The sequence below is a fragment of the Cavia porcellus genome, unplaced genomic scaffold, assembly GCF_034190915.1.
Source record: "Cavia porcellus strain 051 isolate PalLab524CR breed Dunkin Hartley unplaced genomic scaffold, mCavPor4.1 scaffold_4, whole genome shotgun sequence".
Taxonomy (NCBI): Eukaryota; Metazoa; Chordata; class Mammalia; order Rodentia; family Caviidae; genus Cavia; species Cavia porcellus.
This window is the reverse complement of record NW_026947487.1, coordinates 109,128,032-109,139,656: the sequence shown is the minus strand read 5'-3', so window position 1 is coordinate 109,139,656 and position 11,625 is coordinate 109,128,032.

The window sequence follows — 11,625 nt, the reverse complement described above, 5'->3', positions numbered from 1 at the left end:
ACAGTGCGCACACACAGGTGAGATGGCAAAGAGAAAGGAGGGAGAGAATGGGACTCAGCAACCTGGTTTACACCTTGGTCTGGTCTCTCACCTGCCCTACGGCCAGGTAGGGTTAGAGGAGAGTTAGATTTAATAGCTGTCAGGTCCAGTATCTGGCCGGTAGTTGAAAATTGAATAGTGCTGTAGAAATAACCTGCCAAAATGTAGAAAGCCAGACCCTACATAACACTTGTGTCAAAAAGATACAGTCAGGAGAGGATGCTGCTTTCCCCCAGATGATGTTCTTGTTGAGGTATTCTGATATCAGAATAATGGTAAGATCCATGTACCTCCTCTATGTTTATATTTTTAATGTTCTTTGTTAAAACTCATCAAAATTCATGGTCATGAAGAGAAGGTAGATATTAGGATGTAGTAAAACTCGGCCTTAATTATGGCTGAATTGTTCCATTTAGGATTTTGATCATTTGCAGTCATTTGAACAGAGGTGACAAACATATTATTCAAAGTAACACAGATGTGCTTCAGAGTATTGTTTTAAATAGCAGTTGTCTCACAAGTTTCTATTATTAGTGACAAATTAATTTAATGGATTAGTTGGATTGGTAGTTTTAAAAGACCTCCGTGTGTGTGTGTGTGTGTGTGTGTGTGTGTGTGTGTGTGTGATATAAAGTTAGTGAATATCTACAAATTTCCCAGAGAGGATAAAAAAACTTGTCATGATGTCACTTGGAATTATAGTGATTGAAAGATCCTGACAGATGATGGCTCTGTTTTCGGGAAAGTATACTGGAAAATAAGTAACCTTGGGCAGTTCGTAGATTACACATTTGCTGCAAATGTGCCTGGCATATATATTTACCCCAGTGTTGCTGAATTTCCATGGAATGACTGAGGTCCCTCTGTAGGAGAGAAGGTGAGCTGAATGCTATTTAAAATGAAAACAAAGTTTTGAAGCTTCCAAAAGCGTCCCAGCCTGGACACAAGAGCGTGTAATTGAAAGTGGGCACAGCAAGCAATTAACTCCACATTTCATCAAACCACTAAACCCCCTACTATATGCTGTTATGATTTGAATACAAAATCCATGACAATCAAAAAATTCCATCTTTTGAATTAATCATATAAAGCTGCATCTGCTTCTTCAGGATCATGGATATATTGACAGTTAAGTTGATTGGTAGGAGCATAAGCTGGTCCCATGAGTTAATTAATAATTTAAGAAAACACATGTTGCATGCTCACTCTGTCCCCAGTAGTGTACCAGGCAGTGGGGAACCACAAAGGAACACTGCATAGCCCAGCCCTCACAGAGCAGGTCTGGGAGCATTCATCGCTGACATCCTGGTTCTAATTTCAGACTCCTCAGAAGTGACTTTGGTTGAACATCAGACACAGGAACTAGACAGTTCGTTGGAAAAAAAAGGGGGGTGGTGGACTTTAGACTACTATGAACAGAAAGGCACACAGTGTCAACACACTTCCTACTGATACAGCACAACCACAGATGCAGTGTGCTCTCAGAACAAGTTTAAGTGTGAACATCCCTTTCCCTGTGGTGCCCTCAGCTTTGGAAGGTCCCCAGGGCTCTCCAGTGGGAGAGGGAAGCAGAGTCCAGTGGAATTACAGCCCACACTCCAGCACTCTCTATCAAGGCCCCATCAAGTCAACAGCTAAACAATCCAGCTCAGCCCTGGCAAGTTGATTTTAATACAAGCTCTAGGAGATACTATGACAGTGCGGAGACCATTCATAGAGGAAGGTTTTCATACTGAATTTCAGTAGGATTAGATTCAGTGATGTGGCCGTGGGGGAGGTAAACTGGACCAGCTCTTGCCTCCTACCTACACGCACTTCTAGATGTCCTCGCCGCCTTTCCCACTTCAGCCTCAGCAGTTTGTCCTTGGCTTATTACCCAAGGTGTCAACAGGGGTGTCTTTTCTTCTTTAAAAGTGTGAGCATCATGGGAGAAGCCTGATTATATAGTTAAGTATTTAATCCCTTAGTAGGATACAGAGATATAGATATATGTATGTGCAGAAAAACGTGGTAAAAATGAAGTGATTTTTGACTCTTGGGTGGTTGCTGTCACTGTCTTTTATCCCAAAGAATCTAGCTTCCCCACCTGCTAGAAGTGTGCCCTCATCCTGCCTCTGTAAAAGCTGTAGCAGTGGTGTGTCCCTGTCTCCCGAGGGTTGGAAGAATTCAATTATATAAAGTAGGTAGAATACAAGCTGGCACCTTCCTTATACCAGGTTTTGCATCATGTTTTCCCCATGTGACCAAAGATGTTTGTCTACCCAGGAAGACTGGATTTTCTAAAGACAAAAAAGAAAACAATACCCACCTACTGTTACTGATTTTAAGCTAAGATTTTGAGTTCATGGTATGGAATAGCTTTTAGCAGTTGGATAGGTTTTGCTTGCAAGAAAACAGTACACTGAATTCTAAACCTTGCTTCTGCATTTTAAGAGCTAAACTATGAAGATTCAGAACGGGGTTTTGTCATAAGTAGTCACATAAGGTGGGGTGTAACATGGAAGAGGGGCTGCAGGGAGGTCTCTGTCATCCAGGCTGAGAAAGCAAAGAGCCTTCTGTGAAGTGAGAAGAAAGGGAGAAGGAGTGGGAAAGGAGGAGGAGGATGAAGAGGTTCCCACACACTCTGAGTGGATGGAGGACGCTCAGGTGCACATCAAGCCGGCGACCTGTGTAGGGCAAGCAGCCTGCAGAAGGTGAGGGCCTTCTCCTGGCAGGCGAATGCCTAGAAACAGGAGCGTGGACCAGAATCCCTCGGGCCTGCCCAGGCAACAGCAGGCAGGATGAGCACCTCGAGGCAGACAGCACCCAGGGGACTGTGCAGGCTTGTTCACTTTTGAGTAGAGATTGAAGAAACGAGAATGACAAGTTGTGCTTTAAATATAAAAAGCCAAACTACAAAGTTAAAAAAGATTGTTATTAGCAAAAAGAGCTTTTTCATCCTGTGCTATGCTTGTCATCCTAGTAACCTTGTAAAACACAACTGTTTTCTGCTAACAGCCACTCTGGAGGACCGACCAGTTTGTTATACAATAATTGAGGGGTCGCCATACTCTTCTGTATGCATCCCTCACCTTAGTAATCTATTGGCTGTGTCAACCTTTGTTCCCTATATGAGACAAATGATGCTGTGTCAAACTTTGTTCCCTTAATGAGAAACAAATGTTCAGGGAATTAGCAGACCAAGGGCTGTGAATTAAGAAAAGAAAGGGCTAACCACCAATTGCGAAATGTCTCTGACCCCAAGCAAAGGTGAACAAAGGCCTTCTGCATGCTTGCGCCCTTCACATCACTCCTTACTTTGCAGTTTAATCACTATAAAAGTCTGTAAAAATTCTAACCCAGTTGCACAGCTTTGCAAACTCCATCTGCACTGTGTTGCTGGTGCCAGCTTAAATAAAAGCACTCTTTTTCCTTTTAAAAAAAAAGATGGCTTGCCTCGTTTTTCTTGAATAATATCTTGGGGCCTTGTTTTTGGGGTACAACAATACATCCCTAAGATTTGCCAGTCTTCCGCATCCAGCCACTTTCTTGCGAAAAAAGAGTGAAGAAAGTAATTCAGAGAGTAGAAAAACAGCACAGAAGGGGTTTTAGCTTTGCTGGCACTTTCTCCCAGTAAGCGTGGTTTAACAGAGAGAGACATAGTTTGGACTCACAGAAACTCCTCCCTTGAGCTGGTTCACTTTCCTCACTGTGTGGATTCCCCTTCCCCATGGCTGGCAGGAGATGGCTGCACAGGGAGCTGGAGAACATGGCAGTTGCTTTGTTTCTGTCTGAACAGGATTTGAACCCAGTCCTCCCCCAAATGTAAATAACCCTTCACATTACCCGCCCTGACTCCTGGAGCTGCCCACCTCCCCAGCAGTTACCTCTCAGTTTCCAGGGGAGTCCCAGTGAGCGGGGCTCAGGGTGGCCACTTCAAGTTTCCTGAAGATGATTTTGTATATCTAAGCCTGACCCCCAAAGTCCTCTCCAAAGCCAAAGAATCCTCCAAGGGAAGGCCAGTTGCCCTCAGATGGAAGCGAATTCTCAATCATTTGCTTTCTGCATGGTGACCACCACACAAGGTGAATGTGAGTCAGAAACACTTCTGAATTTCCCTTTGTCTCACAGTTGCTTGTTGGTGCTCATGACCATCCAGCTTTCCTGTGGTACCTTCTCCTTGTGGCTGGGGGAGGTATCCCAGAACTTTTAGATCCTCAAAGAAACTTAGAGATTCTAGTTTCATTTGACACTGAAACTGAGGCTCAGGTAGGCCAAGTAGCTTGCAGGGGACCCCAAGTCATTATTTACTGTTGTTATTATTTACTGTCCTCATTTATTATTAAATGGTGCAGCTGAGCCTCCTGGATGCAGCCCAGAGTCCTGGGACACACTGGGGCACCTTATCAGAAGGGCCCCACAATCGGATTTGGTTGTCCTTGCACTCAGAAAATGCAGCTCTCCCTGGTCACAGTCTCCTGTCTGTAGGAGCTGACAGGTGCCCCCCCCCAGATCTGCAGGTAATTACTCTTAGTTGGGTGTCTATAAATGGGGTGCAGCACCCCAACCCTAGACTTGTGCTCTGTGCGTTATCAAGAGCTGAGTGGAGGATACTCACTTTGAGAACCTGGTGGAAGGGAAGGAAAAGAATCTGGTTTCTGTTTTGTTCTGGAGGAGAAAAGGTGATTTGATTTATGTTTTCAAAGAAGCAAACTTTGCTGCAAAGGGAGAAGTGCTTCCAGTAGAAAACTACTGGGTTTTAATGGAGTTTGGTGGAAGTAGATGCTATTGATGTAGGAGGTTAACGTCTGTCACAGTCTGGATGTTTAGCAATGACTTCCTTCACAGTATATTAATTTTAAGAATAAAAAGGTCTTTATGGTTAGTGGAAATTTAATGAGAATCACAGTGGCCCACAGATGCTTACAGCAGCCATTTAAATAACACATAACCTCTGTGTTTGGCATGAGGGGGATCCTGCCAAGTTTTACGTATTATAAACATTCTTCTGAAAAACTTTACAGTTTTCACAAGCTTTTTCCATATGTTTTTTGTTTATGTTATTCAACTTATTTTTTTTTTTGGTGTTTTTGAGACAAAGTCTCAATATATAGTGCAGGCTTGAACTCGCTTATGTAGCCCATGCAAGCCATGAATTCACAGTGATCCTCCTGCTTCAGTCTCCTGAATGCTGAGAACACAGGCATGTACCACCACTGTTGGCTGTAATTTATAAATAACAGAGTATGTGCTGCTGTGGAAACAACCCGTGGTCTATGTGTTACTCAATCATATGAAAGATAAGACTTGGGAGTACACCTTTCCACCAAAGAACTTGCTGTGCTGTTGTTTCTCAAATATTTTCTTTTTCTATCATCCACCTAAGCTATAAGAAACCTCAAATAGGTACTGGTAAGAAGCAAAGGAGAAGTTAAGTAAAAGCTCCAGTGTTTCTGGAAAGTCAATCCAGAGAGCTTAAAATACAGCATGTGAAGGAAATATGTGATACTCTTGCAGCTAATGTTTGTCAGCTACTTGAAACAATGATCTCTTCTCCATGGCTTTAAGCCCTGGTTTGCATGTGCCATGGAAGCACCAGGAGGGCTTGCTCGGGGTGCTGCTAAGCACCCTGCTTGTAGCCTGGGTCAGGAGAGCTAGGGCAGGACTGAGGGTGCCCTTTCCTAACAGCCTTGGGTAATGCAGATTGCATTGCTGTCAGCACCAAATTGGAGAACCACCACTCCTGACATCAGTCTAATCATTTATACTGCAAGCACAAACACACATCCACACATCGTAGAAAATGTACCATTTCAACCTTTTTCAAGTGTAGAGTTCCCTTGATTATATTTGCAGAGTGGTACAACCATCAGCACCGCTCACGTGTAGAATGTTTCATCGTCCTGATTGAAATTCTCTATCCACTAATCCAGTCTTCATTCTTCCCTTTCTTCTGCCCCTGGTAACCACTACTGTACTTTCGGTCTCTGTGAACTTGCCTACTGAAGGTGTCTTATCAAGTGGAATCATGAAGCTCTGTCCTTTTGTGACTGGTGGACTTGACATAGTATCCTGGTGCTTAACAATTAACAAAGTTAATTGATGTCATGGCACATTATCAAGAGTTCCCTTTTTCAAAGCTGCATAGGATCTCCTTGTAGGTATACACAGCAGTGCATTTTATTCATCCACCATATTGATGGATATTGGGTTGCTTTCATGTAAATAATGCCACTATGGATATACCAATATCTGCCAGGTTCCTTACTGTTGGTGCTTTTCGGTAAATATGGAGAGTGAAATTATTTATTTCAAACATTTTATAAAAATAATTCATCTTACGGAAAAGTATGTTGTTAACCTCATTTTACACTAAGGAAACTTAGACACCCAGATTCACCTAGGTTTTCTGAGGTCACTGGTCAACAGAACCTGGCTTCCTTGCAGGCGAACTGGTTCCACAGCCCCATTTCACCACATTCTCTATGAAAACAAAGCGTATTATGTTTTCATGGCTATTTCTCCTATTGCTGAAAAGGTTTATTGTCTACAATAAGGGTAGAAGTAATTGCCTGTCAAAAATTATAGTAACAAGGAATTCAATAATAAAATGTATGCAAGAATGTAGTTAAAATGTAAAAGAAAGTATTCTCTCTGGTTTGTTAATTTAGGCATTTCTTGTTTAAATTATTTCTGGAACCAAGTACATTAAAGCCACTTTTAAAATCTGCCACTTAGAGATCAAAACTATTTACAGTTACCCAAACAGTTCAACTTTGAGCAGTAAAAGTGACAAGCTTCCAGCTGAACGGAATTGTCCTTTGAATGATCAGAGTAGCAGGATCAGCTCTGTATCATGAATCCAGTTCCCGGAATAATTAAACCAAGTTATCCACTGAGAAATTCCCTCGGAGGCTCCTGGTGCACCTCAGTTAGTGTGCTGGATGACTCAGAAGATACGACTAGAACATTACAGGGAAAATCTAACAGAACATACAGCACAGGGTAACAGGACAGTGGGGCCGAGAGGAGCATAGCAACGCGTCCTCCAAAAGGTCGATTCCTGCCATTTCTGGGATTCAACTTCCTCCTCCAGGGACTGCCTGCTTCCCTGTCTACAGCTCAGGGAGGTTAGTGATGGTGGTGGTTCAGGTCCAAGATGGAGCTTGAGGAGGCGGTGAATTAAAGTGGCTCAGAATGGAGAGGCTCTCAGCCATGAGGGCTGTTCCGGCGATGCTTTAAAATGCACATTTACTCTCCTGGAGCAGGAAGCAGGAGGAAGCCAGGGTCAAGGCTGCCATGTGCAGGCAAACAGGCCACTCCTTTCTTCAAGCACTGTCCTGAGTCACACACATGCCTCCTGCTGCTGGCTGGGCTCAGCTCTGAAAAGACCTGAAGATCATGAGGGCGCTGATGGGATCACTGTGAAAAGCCAGCGCTACCCAGGAGGGACAGGAGAAGGTGGGAGTGGGTGACGGCCACACTGTTTCTCACTTCGTGCTCTCCTAGGCAGTAAGGTACAAAACTGAGTTCTAGAAATCTAGAAAAGAGGACTCCTGGGACATAAACTACAAAAGGGTGGGCAGGTGGCCATCTTCCAAATACTGACAGGCAGCTGGACAGCTAACATGTGTTCCGTCTCTGGGCTTTGATGCTGTAAACTAAACGTCGCTACTTTTACCAGCGACCCTGAAACATTTTCCATCTCACCTGTGGTCACTGGGGGAACTGTCACTGGGAGGAGCTGCCACTTAAACTTTGTCCCTCAGAACAAGGTCTTTTTCCAAAAATTACCCTCAACACAGCTTTACTGGCTCCATTACAGCACCAGATGGGGTCGCTGTTTTATCAGCTGGGGAAATTAAATTATTATTAAATCACTAAGTCACCAGGGATTAAATCATTAAGTCACAAGGGATTTACCCAGTCCCCAAGTTTTCACTTACTATTTTTTTGGTGGGAGAAGAGACCCTGGGTTTTGAAACCAGTGCCTTCCTGCTGAGCTATATTTCCACTGTGATTTTTGGTTTTTATTTTGAACAGAATCTCATTAAATCACTGAGGCGCCCAGGCTGGGCTCAGACATGTGATCTTCCTGCCTCAGGCTGGAAGAGTGCTAGGATTATAGATGTTCCCTATATCTCCTGATTTATTTAATTTTTTTATCTGAACACTTCACAGATTAGTGATAATTAGCACAAAGTGAAAAAGCAAATTTAGAGTGTTTGACTTCATATCTTTTCTCTGTTTTTCTGAACATATTAACTCCACCTCGAGTCAACCTTTTATTTTTCAAGTTAATTTTCTTGCACAAATGACTTCTGAAATATCTTTTTTGCATCTAGATAGAATATTTAAGTCAGATATGTTCTGGTAGAAACCTCCATGGCACTGTTTCTATAAGCTTGAGACACCTTCTGTTCACAGATACTTTACTGTGACCCCTTTCCATGTCTACAGTGCTCTTCTTCAATATCTGACCTCAAATGACTCTTCATTCAGAAGCATTGCTTTCACTGAATAACTCCTTCCTAGAGTTTGTGAAGTACCCACGATTCTCCAGACCCTTAATGTGAGACCCAAACATCATTTATACAACTAGATTCTGCTGTAATGTCTCTGCTAGGAAATAATTATTTCTTGGAGATATGCCTGGAAATACGTGGCTGTTTGAAGTCAAGACTATGCCTCCATATTTAGTATTCCATTTTCCAATGCTCAGCATTCCTACTTGCATACAACACACACACACACACACACACACACACACACACACACACACACGTACGTGCACACCCATGATCATTTAAGTAAGGTTTTATTGTAAAAAAATTGAGTACCTCATCTGAAGAACTAGCCTGAGAACTGGACAGAATCAAAACCCCAAATCCTACAGCAGAGCCTCCTGCGTGCCTGTTGAAAACTGGATGGATGCTACAATTTTCTGTAGCCACAGCTCCAGGTGTCAGTTCCCTGAAGACAGTGACCAGCTTTCTGAAGGTGCCAATGGTCTGTTCCTGGCCTGTGTCTTCCTGCACAAACCACTCCTCAGGGACTGAGAAGGAACTTTACTGTCACTGCAGGTTACAAAGACTTCAAGAACCCATGGGCACATCCTGGAGCAATAGACAGATGATGGATCTGTGTGTCTCCCTTTAATTACCCAATGTGCCGCTCTGACCTCTGTTCACTCTGGTGAAAATTCCCTCACAGTTCTAGCTGAACACATCTTTTCAGCATGTCACGGTGCCTACGTCAGGTGCAAGCGCAGCCTTATGTTAGCTTTCTTTCCTTAGGTGCTCCAACCTCCACTATGTCTCCTTGCTGTGATCCTGACCTCTCAAAGCTATCAGCTCCCAAGTCTTTTCTCAAAGTCTTCTTTTGGGGATGGTGGGTATAAAGATAGCTTGATTTACTACTTAGTATTCTTCCAATTATCACCTATTAGTTTATAAGTTCACATTCCTTTATTTTTATTAATTTTTAGAAGTCGTTTTATAGTTTGTAGCACACATTCTGGATTATTTGGAGTCTGATTTTATATTTTTGCAGCATTCTGGTCAGTGCATGGGCCTTAACTTTTTTTCTCTCCCTAGTGTATTATGTGGTTTTAAATTCCATAAGTCATTAGACTACATTGTTCCATACAATCAATAATCACTTTCCTGTATCTCACACATTTAGCTATACAGTTGTTTTTACTTTTTTTTTTTCTGCCCTTAGTGTTGTTTTTCTGCTAAGAACAATTTTTAGTGTATGTTTTAGTGAAAGACTGAAGTGAGAGAGGGTCTCATACTTCGCTGTATTTCAATATATTTTTGCTTCCATTGTTTTTGAAGGATATATTTATTGGGTACTGAGCTCTGTGTTGACTATAATTTTCTTTTAGTACTTTTGAATAATGAGAGACAGTTGCAGTCTGACTTTCATTGCTTCATTTTGAGAAGCTAGCTAGCATTCTCATTGTGTTTATGGTGAAGGTAATATAGATATTTTTTTCCGGCTCAGTTTTGAGATTTTTCTGTTTTCTTACACTTTAGTAGTATTTATGTGTGATCTATTAATTATCCTGATTGGGGTTCATAGCACTTCTTAAATTTGCAGTTCAAAACATGTGATTAATTTTGGAAACTTATTTGTGTTTTTTTCAGATGTTTCTTGTCTTTGTCATTTACTAATATCTTTAATAATCATTATCTTTCTCTTATTGTCAAGGAATATAGTTAACATACATCAGAATTATGCCCATGATTTTCATCTATTTAAAATTCTTTCTAACCCTTGACATAATCATTTGTACACTCCATTTTGTTCTTTGCATTTTATTCTCTTTTGAGAGGATACTGTAAATTGAATTCAGGGCCTCACACTTGCTATCCTTGGCCTTTGCATTTTATTCTTGTATATACTGATAGATGGTTTCTCCAACTATGTGTAAATTGCCTTTATACTTACCCATACAGCCACGGGCTTCAGTTTTGAATAGTTTTATTTGTTAAACTTTTACATTTTGTAAACATTTTTAAGTTTTTTGTCAAATTCTGTTTTGTCTTCTAACACTTTGAACATTTCATTATTATGATTTCTAAATGCATATCTGACATTTTCATTCCTTCTCTTTTGTGTCTGTTTTTATTAGATGGTTTTCTCCTTGTGTCTTAGTTTTTTCTTTTGTGTCAAGTTATATTTTGTTCAATCTCTACATTGCACTAAAGTGTAACTTAATTTATTTCTGTTTTGGGCAGACAACATGTAATTAGAAGGACTAGATCAGCTTAATTCATTTCAGAACCGAGGTGATTTGAAGTGAATTGCTTCAGTACTGGTGAATACACACTTGCATGGGAGGGTCATGGTGCCCTGAAAAGCCTGAGTAAATATGCCCTCCATTTTTGTTTTTTTCCTCCATCCCTTGCTTTTCTCTGTCTCTCAGAAAGTACTTTCATGAGAGGCCATGGCCTTGACTGGAGAATGGGACCCAAAGCCCGATTTTAGCTCCACAAAGACTCACTGCCTGGAAGGGAGCTCCCCAGTGCCTTCAAACAGCTTTCTTTTCTTTTTGTGCGTTGACTTCAGTAGTTCCTTAAGTGGAAGTTGGCCTGACACAAACTTGTTGGGGTCTGTACCTAGACCCCCCACCCCCCAAACTGGTGCACTTCGAAGGCACAAAGGAATGAGACCAGCTGTCTGGGCTTTAAGGCTGCAGGAGGAGTGAGATCCTCAGCAGAGCTCACAGCTCTGCTGGCTGACTGATGCTGGGCAGCCCTGTTTTAATCAGAACAAGCAAGGAGCTAGCTGAATGGCCAATGGAGGAAACCTGAGCAGGATCTTGGGAGGGGTTCAAGGTCCCCTCAAAGCAACAGACAATGCTAATTAAGGAAAACCATCCAGAAAGTCTCCAGGTGGCCTCAGCTGTGGCCTGTCTTGCCTCTTGAGGTGTCTCCTCATTTTCAGTTCAACCAAGCCTGGGCCACACCACAGCCCTGCATGTGTATTCAGCTTCAAAGTTCTCCAGCACAAGCTGGTCTGTTGTTACCAGAGTTAACTCCTGTCCTCAGGTGTGAAGGCTAAGAGAGATCTACAGGGGAAGAGCCCCCTTGTGGGTCT